The sequence below is a fragment of the Grampus griseus genome, assembly GCF_964374135.1.
Source record: "Grampus griseus genome assembly, chromosome: 14".
In the NCBI taxonomy this organism is placed as follows: domain Eukaryota; kingdom Metazoa; phylum Chordata; class Mammalia; order Artiodactyla; family Delphinidae; genus Grampus; species Grampus griseus.
The window spans coordinates 88,732,611-88,748,550 of NC_139008.1; positions in this window are offsets into that span (position 1 = coordinate 88,732,611).

The following is a 15,940-nucleotide window of genomic DNA, read 5'->3' on the forward strand; positions in this document are numbered from 1 at the left end:
CGCTCGTCCCCCTGTCCTCGCTGATTTTAACTTGCATCCTTCACCATAATAAACCCTGGGTATAACAGCTTCAGGGAATTCTGGGAGCAAGAAAAAAGAAGCCGGGGAGGGGGTCTCTGGGTCCCCAGCCCTGCAGTTGGGGGCAGAAGTCGGTGGGGAGGATCTTGGGGCCCTGGAATCTGAAGGGCCCCCCTACCAGGGGAGGGGTGGGAGACCCTGGGTGGCAGTTAAGCTGAGTCCAAGGCCCTCCTGCGTAGGAGGCTTCCTAGCCCCGGGGATCCTGAAGAGGCCGGCTCCCTCCTCCCCTCCGCCTCCAGGCCTGGTCCCTGCTCTTGAGAGATTCCCTAGGGTGGGGTCCTGGTGCTGGACGTGCCCCGATGCTGTGGCCTCCTGAGTCTCCAGGGAGGATAACGGGAGTGGGGGAAGACCTGTTCACAGAAAGGGAGCTTCTGCCAGAACAGAGCCTGGGTCTGCTGCCCCCGACCCCAGGTGCACTGGGGCAGGAATGTGAGAGCGAGGCTCCCTCCCCTCCCAAGACACACAGGACACATGGGCGCTGGTCGCTGGACTCCCACACAATATTAAAATCTCCCACGCAGGCCTCATGGATGAGAGACACTAAAGACTATTAATGGGGGAGGGGGGCCCAGGGAGTGAGGCTGATGTGGGGAGACTTGGAAAATCACCCAAGGATGCACTCTCCCTGCAGCGACCCCGCAGGTGAGCCCAGGTGGAGGTGGACCCGTCAAGTCAGAGCCCACATCCTGGGTCTTTGGGGGACAAATAGCCAAGCATCCCCAGTCCTTGCCTCCACCTGCTGCAGTTAGGGCCTGCCCTGTCTTCTTCATGGCCAAGTTCTCACCCCTCCCAGAAGGCCTCTTGGAGGTTAATGCGATGGGGGTGTCCATGGCAGGACTGGAGGGTCTGTGGTGGGCTGGAGGCCATGTGGCAGGCAGGCGGGCTCCCACCGATCCTGCCGGTCCACACCTCCTGGTCATAGGCCCGCACAGAGTCCACCAGGCTGTGGATGTGGTAGAAGGTGCCGGGGACCGGTCCAGCCCATGCAGGTGTCTGACCACCGAGCGGTCAGTGTGGCGTATTCCCAGGGAGCCCTGGCCGTGCTCGCACCCTCCCGGGAAGGACACGTCAGCGTGGTCCCTGGAATGACCGGGAGGTCAGCCAGAAGCGCCCCCCACCCAACCTCACTGTTACCACAAGAAACGAGAGACAACTCCGTGCAGAAAGACAGAACATCACCAGCCTGATGCTGTCCTGAGGAAGGTCGGCTGGCATCTGGGAACTGGGTGCTATGGTGGGTTGAATGGGGAGGTCCCCCCAAAAGTTATGTCCACGTCATGGCTCCCAGAATCTGAGAAAAGAACCTTATTTGGAAGTAGGGTCTCAGAAGGTATAATTAGTTACGGATCTGGAGATGAGGTCATCCTGGATCCGGGTGGCCCTGAATCAGTGACAGTGTCCTTCTAAGAGACTAGAGGAGAGACACAGACACACAGGAGACACCATGTGAAGATGGAGGCAGAGACAGGAGGGATGAGGCCACAAGCCCAGGGAGGCCTGGAGCCCCCAGAAGCTGGAAGAGGTGGGAAGGACCCTCGCCTGGAGCCTCCGGAGGGAGCGCGGGCCTGGGACACCTTGACCTCAGACGTCTGGTCTCCGGGACTGAGAGAGGACAGGTTTCTGTTGCTCTGAGCCTCCGTTTGTGGTCGTTTGTCACATCTGCCCCGGGAAGCTAATGCAGCTGGTGAGCAGCTCCCTGGCCTGATCTAAACCCTCCCGCCTCCCGTTAGGGGCAGCCCGCTGCGCCTGTGCTGTTTGCACAAACCACGTGGCTCGTGCTGAACCCCGGCTCCCCTTCTGGGCACCGGCATTTTGGAGGGTGAGGGCAGAGCACACCACGTGACCAGCCCCCAGCCAGGTACCAAGCCTCTAATGAGCTTCCCTGGGGGGACGGGGGTGGGGGTAACTGTAATGGTTCTGCCCTTGTCGCTGGGGGAAGAGACACCCTAGAGACCCTTGAGGGAAGGAGGGGGCATGAAGGGTCACGAGGTGACCGGAGCAGGGGCCCTCCCTCCCGTGCATCCCTACTGTGTGCTGTGACCCATCTCAGCTGTGAGCACACAAGTCACAAGCATGTGCTGTGTCCTGTGAGCCTCCCAGCCAGTCCCTGAAGGTGAGGGCAGCCCTGCAGACCCCAGCCCTCTCCTGCACGCCTAGTAGGTGGAAGACCCACTTCTCCTTGCCATTCCAGAAGCGGTTCTGGAGCTGTCCTGGGAGGGCTTCTGGGGTTATGCAGGCTGAGCCCCTGTTGCTACGCCCCCACTTCCCCACAAGAGCCTCCAGAGCAAGCAGTTTGCCCTGTTGCCTGAATGACCGCCCACCAGTTTTCTCAGGAAAGAATCGGGGGTTTCTGTAGAGGCGTCTGCAGGCAGCTCTGCATCTGGGCCCACGTTCACATCTTCTGTGCAAATACCGAGAACCTTCCCTGACACGTGCCCCCGGCTGACCCCCTCCGCATGCCAAGCACAGGCCCCAGTGCGGGCGTCAGACTGACCGCCTGTCTCAGCCTCCTGTTGTTTTCAGAGCTGCTCCAGGCCCTGCTCAAGCCCCGTGCACCCACCTTTCACAGGGCTGTCCTGCACTCCCACCTTCAGCAGCAGTTCCCCTAAGTATTTAAGTGAAGGGGTCCAGAGGTAAGAAAGGAAGCAGAAACAAACAGATGGAACCAGCTGGGACCAGGATGGCAACGAATGTGACCTCCAACCGACCCCGAGTCTCATCACGTGTTGAATTTACTATGTCGGCATATTAAGTGACACACCCACCGGCGGCCATGGCTGGACATGAAGGACCAGAAACGGGTAAAAGGAGGTGGTACCCCAGCCCCTTGGAAGAAGCCCCGCCCCTTCCCCGGAAGGCCTCTTCATCCCATCACTAGCCTCCCTCCTCCTCCCTTTGTCTTTACTCTTTAAAATTAAACCACTCTCTCCAGGAGGGCGAGAAGGTGATCTGTGAACTCAGTTCCCGCTTCTCCATTCTTTGGCCACTGAATAGAGCCTGTGCTGTGTTGGTCTCGGCTTTGGTTCTGTTCTTTGCCTACTGGAACCCACGTGGGAAAAGGAAACCTCCCCCGCTGGGGCAGAGCGCCTCGCAGGCTGGGGCCCGAGCAGGGTCCACATGACTTCACTTGGTAACAGTCTGTAAGGGGACGGTGGTCTCTGCCTGCTGGGTGGGGAGGGAACACCTACAGCCACAGCACCGGCTCCGTGGACGGCACGGCCCCTCGTGGGCCTGGACCGTGTGCTCTCGTCCCCCCACGCCTCACACCCCTGACAGTCGTGACGTGGTGACACTGGCTGCTGGGCGTCTAGTCAGGGGGGACCAGAGGCAGCACTTGGTGCCAGGTGAGACGTGCCTTTTCACGGGCAGGGGACATAGGAGATATTAGGACTTTGTGTCTAGAAAACAAACCAAGCGGCCAGAAGGTGATCTGAGCCGTGGACTTGAAACCCACGTGCGAGGTGAGGGTTCCCACTGGACACTGGCTCGGGAGCTTCCACACCCGTGCTTCCTGCCCGACCCCTCCAGGCCTCCCTGTGGGCACAGCTGGGCCTGCGCCCCTCAGGCTCCCCGACCCAGAACCTGGAGGGCTGATGCTGCCAGGGCCTGGGGACGCGAGGGGTCCCTCCACCAATGCTGCTCGGCCCCTCCTGCCCAGTGACCAGGGGAGGGAAGCCCCGTGGAGTCTGAGGCCCGGCACAGGCGAAGCTCATACCGCCCCCCCCGGGGACCCCCAGCCCCGCCCTGCTTCCTCAGGCCCCCGCCTGCCCCTCCTGGTGCCCGCGTCCCACCGACCCACATTCCCGGTGTGGACGTCCACGTGCACAAGCCGCCGCGTGTCCTGTTCCCGCATGGGACACCCCCATCCCTGCTTCTCCCTAATGACGACCCGGACCCTGAATGTTCTGGGCAGGAAGAGGGCCGAGGAGGACGCCGGCCTGTCCCGCCTGCCTCCCGGGGGCCCAGACACAGGGCTTGGGGCTGCTGGGCCTTAAGGTCTGGATGCTTCTAGGTGTGGGATGAACCTGCCACTGCCCGCTGGAGCTGCCTCTTCCGAGACTCAGGAAACAGGGGCACCCACCAAACGGAGCCCGTCCCCAGGCTCTGCTGCCAGTCTGCTCGGCTTTGCTCTCCCCATCCTGAAGACAGACCTGCGGGAAACAGGGCCTGCGATTCCCATACTGACGATGTTCTGTGGAATTTCCACTAGACCCCTTCCTACCCTGTTCTGAGCAAATTACTAGTCAGTCCATGCTACCATCACCCCAGGAGCAGACCAGGAAGCTGAGGCTCCCAGAAGCCAAGTAATCCAGCTGGAAGCACAGCTGTGGGACACGGAGTGGGGTCTGCACCCGCCGCCCGCCCAGGGGGACTGCCCACTCCCCGCAGCTTCCACGCCTGTTCCCTTCCCCCCCTCCCGGGGCCAGCTCACAGAGCCTCCTCTTGGGGGGACTCACTTACCTTCTCTAACAGGATCCGTCTCACTGTGCTGTTCTGGGATCACCCGGAAGCTTGTCACTGAAGCACGATCAGCCTCACGTCACCAGGACAGCTTTCCTGGATCACACGCACCACCTGCACGTCCACTCCCAGCTCAGACCCAGAAAGGCCCCCTCGGCCCCGAGCCCCATGGCTCTGCCTGGGCTCCCACCCCCTCCTGCCTGGTCCGTCCCTCTCATGTCCCCTGCAGAGTCACCAGGAGCTCCCACCTGCCCCAGACAGGCTGTCTGCTCTGTCCTGGGGAAGCCTCCGTGGTGCCAGGTGGAAGACACAAGAGGTACCCGTGGGGCCTCCCTCATGCAGCACAGTGGCTAGCACCTGCCTACTGACCTCATCACTCTAGATGGACAGGGGTTCAGGGGGCCCGTGGCATCTCCCGGTTCTCATTTCATCCCAGCACTGCCCACAGGGAAGTTGCTAAGCAACTCTGTACCGGCTGCACAGAGAGGACGCTCATACACACGCACCCCCCCAGCACACAGGGCCCTCGTGGCCAGGCCCCTCCCAGGATGTGGAGCTCACCTGAGCAGGTCCCCCGCAGCCCGCCCCCTCCCCCCCCAGGGCCCTCGTGGTCAGGCCCCTCCCAGGATATGGAGCTCACCTGGGCTGGCACCCAGCAGCCCACGGGGCTCTCGTGGTCCGGCCCCTCCCAGGATATGGAGCTCCCCTGGGCAGGTACCCTGGCAGGGCTGGACACACAGGAACCGTGCACGTAGCCCTCATTGCAGAGCACCCCCAGCCCACCTGTCAGTCAGAGCTGACACAGAGCACCTCAGAGCAGGACCTGAACTAAGAAACAGCAGCTCCGGGACACGTCTGTGACCCTGGGCTTCACTCTGTGTGGCCTCCTTCCTCCTGGTCTTCCAGAGGCTTCCACTGCAGCCGGGGCACCAGGCCTCTGTCTCCACCCACCACCCCTCCTCTCCCTGACTCCTGGGTTCCTCTCATTAGGAGAGGGTCTTCTTGAAGTTGTCTCCCACTCACGGGCCAGATAAAATGATTATAAAACAAGCCAGAGCTGCAGCCCCTTGTCTATCCTGACTCTCAGGAGCCCACACCTGTTCCTTGGACCTGGCCGGTTCAGCAAGGTCCACTTTCTGCAACTGTGAGCCCCTGAGGGGTGATGATTGGCTGACCTGGGCAGCCTTACCGTGCCGGCCAGCCCTCCCCAGGTGTGCCTGGGTTGAGGTCAATATAAACAGCGCTCCAGGGAGCAAGAGCCCCTGCAGCCGTGCCTGACGCCATTTTCTCTGCCCCGTCAGCAGTGTCGGGGCTGGGCTGGTGGGTGGGAGTGAGGGGCCACGGCTTTGTGGGTGGCCTGGTGTGAGTGGGCTCTGCTGGACTTCCTGCAGGAGTTGCCAAGCTGCTACCTGCTAAAGAAGAGGATGTGTCACCCGTTAACTGCCGCTGGAATTTCTCCCCGGGCAGAGGTGAGGAAGGAGAAAAGCAGTGGGGGCAGGGACAGGAGGGGTATCTCAGTCAGGGAAATGGAAAGCTTCCAGAAGAGCGCCCGGGGCCAGGACAATCCTGCTGGCCTGCAGGCACCAAGTCGGCCAGCGTGCTGTCGCTGGGGTGGCTCCACGGCCCTTCCTGTAGGCTTTCAAGTCCTTGTACATATTCAGGTGTTTTACCTGGGAAGGGTGGGAACAGTTCAGCAGCAGCTGGCCTGGGGCTCAGCTCACGTTTACTCACAGACGCCTCGGCTCGGTCCCCCAGGCTTGCGATGAGGACACTCCTTGCGGGGGGGCTGCTGGCTGCATGCGAGACGATTCCCCGCCTCTGACCAACTTCAGAATTGTCTACCACTGGAGCAAGTACCCTGATAGGGTTCTCATCTGTATAACTGGTGGGTTCTGTTTTTTTTTTTCTTTTTTGGTTCAAGGTAGGTTTTATTCCTCTTTTTTGTACTTATAGATATAAGCATGGAAATAATTCATTCATATAAATACATGTATGTGAAGGGAATAACTTTTTTCCGTTTTTTAAAACATTTTATTTTTCATTTTATTTATTTTTTATACAGCAGGTTCTTATTGGTTATCTATTTTATACATATAAATGTATACATGTCAGTCCCAATCTCCCAACTCCTCCCACCGCCGCCCCCCACGGCTTTCCCCTCTTGGTGTCCATACATTTGTTCTCTACATCTGTGTCTCTATTTCTGCCCTTCAAACTGGTTCATCTGTACCATTTTTCTAGGTTCCACATATATGCATTAATATACAATATTTGTTTTCCTCTTTCTGACTTCACTCTGTAGGATAGTCTCTAGATCCATCGACGTCTCTACAAATGACCCAATTTCATTCCTTTTTATGGCTAATAGTCCATTTTATATATGTACCACATCTTTATCTGTTCGTCTGTCTGTGGGCATTTAGGTTGCTTCCATGACCTGGCTATTGTAAATAGTGCTGCAATGAACATTGTGGTGAATGTGTCTTTTTGATTTATGGTTTTCTCTGGGTATATGCCCAGTAGTGGGTTGCTGGATCATATGGTAATTCTATTTTTAGTTTTTTAAGGAACCTCCATACTGTTCTCCATAGTGAGTGTATCAATTTACATTCCCACCAATCGTGGAAGAGGGTTCCTTTTCTCCACACCCTCTCCAGCATTTGTTGTTTGTAGATTTTCTGATGATGCCCATTCTAACAGGTGTGAGGCGATACCTCATTGTAGTTTTGATTTGCATTTCTCTAATAATTAGTGATGTAGAGCAGCTTTTCATATGCTCCTTGGCCATCTCTATGTCTTCTTGGAAGAAATGTCTATTTAGATCTTCTGCCCATTTTTGTATTGGGTTGTTTGTTTTTTTTTAATATTGAGCTGCATGAGCTGTTTATATATATTGGAGATTAATCCTTTGTCCATTGATTCATTTGCAAATATATTCTCCCATTCTGAGGGTTGTCTTTTTGTCTTGTTTGTAGTTTCCATTGCTTTGCAAAAGCTTTTACGTTTCATTAGGTCCCATTTGTTTAGTTTTCTTTTTTATGGCATTACTCTAGGAGGTGGATCAAAAAAGATCTTGCTGTGATTTATGTTAGAGTATTCTTCCTATGTTTTCCTCTAAGAGTTTTATACTGTCCGGTCTTACATTAAGGTCTCTAATCCATTTTGAATTTATTTTTGTGTATGGTGTTAGGGGGTGTTCTAATTTCATTCTTTTACATGTAGCTGTCCATTTTTCCCAGCACCACTGATTGAAGACACTGTCTTTTCTCCATTGTATAGTCTTGCCTACTTTGTCATAGATTAGTTGACCATAGGTGTATAGGTTTATCTCTGGGCTTTCTTTCTTTTTTTTTTTTTTTCCTTTTACACCTTTATTGGAGTATAATTGCTTTACAATGGAGTGTTAGTTTCTGCTGTATAACAAAGTGAATCAATTATACATATACATATATCACCATATCCCCTCTCTCTTGCATCTGCCTCCCACCCTCCATATCCCACCCCTTTAGGTGGTCGCAAAGCACCGAGCTGATCTCCCTGTGCTATGTGGCTGCTTCCCAGTAGCTATCGATGTTACATTTGGTAATGTATATATGTCCATGGCACTCTCTCACTTCGTCCCAGCTTACCCTTCCCCCTCCCCATGTCCTCAAGTCCTTTCTCTACAGTCTGTGTCCTTAATCCTGTCCTGCCCCTAGGTTCTTCATAAACTTTTTTTCTTTAGATTCCATATATCTCTGTTAGCACACGGTATTTATTTTTCTCTTTCTGACTTACTTCACTGTGTAGGACAGACTCTAAGGCCATCCCCCTCACTACAAATAACTCAGTTTTGTTTCTTTTTATGGCGAGTAATATTCCATTGTATATATGTGCCAGATATTCTTTATCCATTCATCTGTCGATGGACACTTAAGTTGCTTCCATGTCCTGGCTATTGTAAGTAGAACTGCAATGAACATTGTTGTATATAACTCTTTTTGAATTATGGTTTTCTCAAGGCAAATGCCCAGTAGTTGGATTGCCGGGTCGTATGGTAGTTCTATTTTTAGTTTTTTAAGGAACCTCTATACTGTTATCCCTAGTGGCTATAGCAATTTACATTCCCAGCAACAGTGCAAGAGCGTTCCCTTTTCTCCAGTAAATGCCTCTCCAGCATTTATTGTTTGTAGATGTTTTGATGATTGCCATTCTGACTGCTGGGAGGTGATACCTCACTGTAGTTTTGACTTGCATTTCTCTAATGATTAGTGATGTTCAGCATCCTTTCATGTGTTTGTTGGCAATCTGTGTATCTTCTTTGGAGAAATGTCTATTTAGGTCTTCTGCCCATTTTTGGATTGGGTTGTTTGTTTTTGTGATATTGAGCTACACGAGCTGCTTGTAAATTTTGGAGATTAATCTTTTTTCATTTGCTTCATTTGAAAACATTTTCTCCCATTCTGAGGGTTGTCGTTTGGTCTTGTTTATGTTTTCCTTTGCTGTGCAAAAGCTTTGAAGTTTCATTAGGTCCCATTTGTTTATTTTTGTTTTTATTTCCACTTCTCTAGGAGGTGGGTCAAAAAGGATCTTGCTGTGATTTATGTCATAGAGTGTTCTGCCTATCTTTTCCTCTAATAATTTTATAGTGTCTGGTCTATCATTTAGATCTCTGATCCATTTTGAGTTTATTTTTGTGTATGGTGTTATGGAGTGTTCTAATTTCATTCTTTTACGTGTAGTTGTCCAGTTTTCCCAGCACCACTTACTGAAGAGACTGTCTTTTCTTCATTGTATATCTTTGCCTCCTTTGTCATAGATGAGTTAGCCATAGGTACGTAGGTTTATCTCTGGGCTTTCTATCTTGTTCAATTGATCTATATTTCTGTTTTTGTGCCAGTACCATATAGTCTTGATTAATGTAGCTTTGTAGTATAGTCTGAAGTCAGGAAGTCTGATTCCTCCAGCTCTTTTAATTTCCCTCAAGCCTGCTTTGGCTATTCGGGGTCTTTTGTGTCTCCATACAAATTTTAAGATTTTTTTGTTCTAGTTCCGTAGAAAATGCCAGTGGTATTTGATAGGGATTGCATTGAATCTGTAGCTTGCTTTGGGTACTATAGTCATTTTCACAATATTGATTCTTCTAATCCAAGAACACGGTTTATACCTCCATATGTTTATATCATCTTTGATTTCTTTCAGCAGTGTCTTATAGTTTTCTGAGTACAGGTCTTTTACCTCCTTATGTAGGTTCATTCCTCCGTATTTTATTCTTTTTGTTGCAATGGTGAATGAGATTGTTTCCTTAATTTCTCTTTCTGATCTTTCATTGTTAGTGTGTAGGAATGCAAGAGATTTCTGTGCATTAATTTTGTATCCTGCAACTTTACCAAATTCATTGATTAGCTCTGGTAGTTTTCTGGTGGCATCTTTAGGATTCACTATGTGTAGTATCGTGTCATTTGCAAACAGTGACAATTTTACTTCTTCTTTTCCAATTTGTATTCCTTTTATTTCTTTTTCTTCTCTGATTACTGTGTCTAGGACTTCCAAAAACTATGTTGAGTAATAGTGGTGAGAGTGGACATCCTTGTCTTGTTCCTGATCTTAGAGGAAATGCTTTTAGTTTTTCACTATTGAGAATGATGTTTGCTGTGGGTTTGTCATATACTGCCTTTATTATGTTGAGGTAGATTCCCTCTATGCCCACTTTTTGGAGACTTTTAATCATAAATTGGTGTTGAATTTTGTCGAAAGCTTTTCCTGCATCTATTGGGATGATCATATTTTTATTCTACAATTTGTTAATATGGTGTATCACATTGATTGATTTGTGTATATTGAAGAATTCTTGCATCCCTGGGATAAACCCCACCTGATCATGGTGCATGATCCTTTTAATGTGTTGTTTAATTCTGTTTCCTAGTATTTTGTTGAGGATTTTTACATCTATATTAATCAGTGATATTGGTCTCTAATTTTCTTTTTCTGTAGTATCTTTGTCTGGTTTTGGTATCAGGGTGATTGTGGCCTCATATAATGAGTTTGGGAGTGTTCCTTCCCCTGAAAAGTTCTGAAGAGTTTGAGAAGATTGGGTGTTAGCTCTTGTCTAAATGTTTGATAGAATTCACCTCTGATGCCATCTAGTTCTGGACTTTTGTTTGTTGGAAGATTTTTAATCACACTTTCAATTTCATTACTTGTGATTGGTCTGTTCATATTTTCTATTTCTTCCCGGTTCAGTCTTGGAAGGTTATACCTTTCTAAGAATTTGTCCATTTCTTCCAGGTTGTTCATTTTATTGGCATAGAGTTTCTTGTAGAGGTCTCTTAGGATGCTTTGTATTTCTGTGGTGTCTGTTACAACTTCTCCTTTTTCATTTCTAATTTTATTGATTTGAGTCCTCTCCCTCTTTTACTTGAGTCTGGCTAAAGGTTTATCATTTTTGTTTATCTTCTCAAAGAATCAGCTTTTAGTTTTATTGATCTTTGCTATTGTTTTTATTTCATTTATTTCTGCTCTGATCTTTATGATTTCTTTCCTTCTATTAACTTTGGGTTTTGTTCTTCATTCTCTAGTTCCTTTAGGTGTAGGGTTAGATTGTTTATTTGAGATTTTTCTGGTTTCTTGAGGTAGGCTTTTATTGCTATAAACTTCCCTCTTAGAACTGTTTTTGCTGCATTCCATAGGTTTTGGATCATCGTGTTTTTGTTGTCATTTGTCTCTAGGTATTTTTTGATTTCCTCTTTGATTTCCTCAGTGATCTCTTGGTTATTTAGAAACGTATTGTTTAGCCTCCATGTGTTTGTTTTTTACGTTATTTTCCCTGTAATTGATTTCTAATCTCATAGCATTGTGGTCGGAACAGCTGCTTGATATGATTTCAGTTTTCTTAAATTTACTGAGGCTTTATTTGTGACCCAAGATGTGATCTATCCCGGAGAGTGTTCCGTGTGCCATTGAGAAGAACTTGTAGTCTGCTGTTTTTGGATGGAATGTCCTATAAATATCCATTAAATCTATCTGGTCTATTGTGTCATTTAAAGCTTGTGTTTCCTTATTAATTTTCTGTCTGGATGATCTCCATTGGTGTAAGTGAGGTGTTAAAGTCCCTTGCTATTATTGTGTTACTGTTGATTTCCTCTTTTATAGCTGTTAGCAGTTGCCTTATGTATTGAGGTGTTCCTGTGTTGGGTACATATATATTTATAATTGTTATATCTTGGATTGATCCCTTGATCATTATGTAGTGTCCTTCCTTGTCTCTTGTAACATTCTTTATTTTAAAATCTATTTTATCTGATATGAGTATTGCTACTCCAGCTTTCTTTTGATTTTCATTTGCATGGAATATATTTTTCCATCCTCTCACTTTCAGTCTGTATGTGTCCCTAGGTCTGAAATGGGTCTCTTGCAGACAGCATATAGATGGGTCGTGTTTTTGTATCCATTCAGTGAGCCTGTGTCATTTGGTTGGAGCATTTAATCCATTCACGTTTAAGGTAATTATCGATATGTATGTTCCTATTATTATTTTCTTAATTGTTATGGGTTTGTCTTAGTGGGTCCTTTTCTTCTCTTGTGTTTCCCACTTAGAGAAGTTCCTTTAGCATTTGTTGTAGAGCTGGTTTCGTGGTGCTGAATTCTCTTAGCTTTTGCTTGTCTGTAAAGCTTTTGATTTCTCCATCAAATCTGAATGAGATACTTGCTGGGTGGAGTACTCTTGGTGGTAGGTTCTTCCCTTTCATCACGTTAAATTTATCATGCCACTCCCTTCTGGCTTGTAGATTTTCTGCTGAGAAATCAGCTGTTAACCTTATGGGAGTTCCGTTGTATGTTGTCATTTTTCCCTTGTTGCTTTCAATAATTCTTCTTTGTCTTTAATTTTTTCAATTTGATTACTGTGTGTCTCGGCATTTTTCTCCTTTGGTTTATCCTGCCTGGGACTCTCTGCGCTTCGTGGACTTCGGTGGCTATTTCTTTTCCCATGCTAGGGAAGTTTTCAACTATAATCTCTGCAGATATTTTCTCGGGTCCTTTCTCTCTCTGTTCTCCATCTGGGACCCCTATAATGCGAATGTTGTTGCATTTAATGTTGTCCCAGAAGTCTCTTAGGTTGTCTTCATTTATTTTCATTCTTTTTCTTTATTCTGTTCCATGGCAGTGATTTCCACCTTTCTGTCTTCCAGGTCACTTATCCGTTCTTCTGTCACAGTTATTCTGCTACTGATTCCTTCTAGTGTATTTTTCATTTCAGTTATTGTATTGTTCATCTCTGTTTGTTCTTTAATTCTTCTAGGTGTTTGTTCCTTAATTCTTCTAGGTCTTTGTTAAGCATTTCTTGCATCTTCTCGATCTTTGCCTCCATTATTTTTCTAAAGTCTTGGATCATCTTCACTATCATTATTCTGAATTCTTTTACTGGAAGGTTACCTATCCCCACTTCATTTCGTTGTTTTTCTGAGGATTTATCTTGTTCCTTGATCTGGTATAAAGTCCTCTGCCTTTTCATTTTCTCTATCTTTCTGAATGTGGTTTTCCTTCCACAGGCTGCAGAATTGTAGTTCTTCTTGCTTCTGCTGTCTGCTCTCCAGTGATTGAGTCTATCTGAGAGGCTTGTGCAAGCTTCCTTATGCGAGGGACTGGTGGTGGGTAGAGCTGGGTGTTGCTCTGGTGGGCAGAGCTTTAATCTGCTTGTCTGTGGATTAAATAAAAGTTTAATAAAAAGTTTAATCCACTTGTCTGCTGATGCATGGGGCTGGGTTCCCTCCCTGTTGGTTGTTTGGACTGAGGCGACCCAGCACTGGAGCCTACCTTGCTCTTGGTGGGGCTAATGGTGGACTCTGGGAGAGTTCACGCCAAGGAGTATTTTCCAGAACTTCTGCTGTCAGTTTCGTTGTCCCCATGGTGAGCCGCAGCCACACCCCACCTCTGCAGGAAACCCTCTAAAACTAGCAGCTAGGTATGATCATTCACCTACGGGGTGACTGCTCCTTGCCCTGGGTCCTGATGTGCACACTACTTTGTGTGTGTCCTCCAAGAGTGGAGTCTCTGTTGAGACTCTGAGTCTCTGAATGCAGTTGAGACTCTGAGTGGAGTCGCACAGACTCTGGGTCCTGTGAAGCTTCGATGTTTTGTGGTTCTAGAAATCCTATAGGAGACGGTCCGCAGCAGGTGAAGCTAATGCTGTCATAGAGGTGGTGAAACCAAAGATCTGCAGTTCCGACTAGAGGTGCTGATGTACAAACAGGACAAAATCATCTCATGTGAATGTAGTTCAGGCACGTTTAAAATGAATGCAGTCATGTTAATGCCTAACATCTTCTATCTTGTGCCTCTCCTCAAGGACCCCCTCCTCAGTTCCTGAGGCTCCTGTAAGTCATGTACAGGGGAATGGAGAGTGGGCTCTGTCCAGTCTGAGCCCTGAGTTACCCTGTGTGTATCTTAGGATACTTTGTATTTCTGTGGTGGCTCTTGTAACATCATCTCTTTCAGTTCTGATTTATTTGGCCCCTCTCTTTAAAAAAAAATACCACTGTTGTCTTTTATTCTTTACAGAAGTTTAATAAGTGTTTGATCTACTACCCTTACTCTATGTATACTTTTTGCCGTGAGATTTTTACTTTTGTTTGTTTTCTTGTTACTGTCAATAATTAGTGAGAATTCTTTTAAGCTACCTTCAACATTGCTTATAAAGCTGCTTTATTAGTGATGACAGAGCTTTAATGGAAGTCGTGTTCTGGTTGTAAACTAGAATGCAATGTGCCAGCAAAAAGCCCCTTAAGTGTATGTCTCATTACTTCTCGTTCTTTTTTTTTTTCCTTTTTTTCTCTCTTTTTTTTCTTGTTCTTTTTTTAATGTTTATTTTTTATCAGAGCAAATTTGATTAAAATGTTTTGTTTGTTCTAGGTGTGTAAGATGTGGTTCTTTTACACATATACATGTATCTATACTTCTTCAGATCGTTTTCTCATGTAGCTTGTGACACAATGTTGAGTAGTCTTCTCTTGGTATTCCGTAGGTCTTTGGTGATTATATATTTCACATGTGTTTCTATATCTATGTTAACCCCAATATCCTAATGTATCCAGTCCTCACACCTTTCCATTTGGTGAACCATAACTTTGTTTAATGAATCTGTGATTGTCTTTCTCTGTGGAAATATCTTCATTGGTATCAATTTTTAGCTAACACCTATAAGTGATATTATAGGATATGTGTCTTTTGCTGTCTGACTTAGTACAATTTGCCTGATTACCTCTAGAATCATCTACGGTGCTGCAAATGGCATTGTTTCATTTTTTTCCCTAGATAATATTCCATCTCTACATGTAACAGTTCTTCTTTGTCCACTCACCTGTTGATGGACTTTTTGGTTGCCTCCATGTCTTGGCTATTGTAATACTGCTGCACTGCACATTTGCCTGCCTGTGTCTTTCCAATTCTGTCTTCTTATGTTATAGGCCCAGGAGTGGGCATCCTGTATCATATGGTATCTCGGGGTTTACCGTTTAAATGCACCACGATTCTGTGCTCATTATTGGCTCTTTCCAGGTTACATCCCACTTAAAGTTGAGGGTATGCATTTCTCCACAACACCTTCAGCATTTATTTATTTATTTATTTTTAATATCTTTATTGAAGTATAATTGCTTTACAATGGTGTGCTAGCTTGTGCTTTACAACAAAATGAATCAGTTATACATATACATATGTTCCCATATCACTTCCCTCTTGCGTCTCCCTCCCTCCCACCCTCCCTCCCCTCCAGGCGGTCACAAAGCACCGAGCTGATCTCCCTGTGCCATGCTGCTGCTTCCCACTAGCTATCTACCTTACGTTTGGTAGTGTATATATGTCCATGCCTCTCTCTCCCTTTGTCACAGCTTACCCTTCCCCCTCCCCATATCCTCAAGTCCATTCTCTAGTAGGTCTCTGTCTTTATTCCTGTTTTACCCCTAGGTTCTTCATGACATTTTTTCCCCTTAAATTCCAGGTGTATGTGTTAGCATACGGTATTTGTCTCTCTCTTTCTGACTTACTTCACTGTGTATGACAGACTCTAGGTCTATCCACCTCATTACAAATAGCTCAATTTCGTTTCTTTTTATGGCTTCAGCATTTATTGTTTGTAGTTTTCTTGCTGATGGATATTCTGACTGGTGTGAGCTGATACCTCTTTGTGGTTGAATTTGCATATGACTCATAATCCTTTGAAATTGAGCTTTAAGTCATGTCCTTTTTATTTTTCAAACTGTGATTACAGCTTAGCTCTTCAAAGTGTTTTCTAAAGTATGTGTTACATTTTGAAATTTATTGGCCATTACCTCCCTCAAAACATTTTGAGGGCAGGTTTCATTTACAGCCCTGCAGTACTTGTTCACATGAAGTGACCATTAGCACAGGCTTTAAAGCTGCTTTT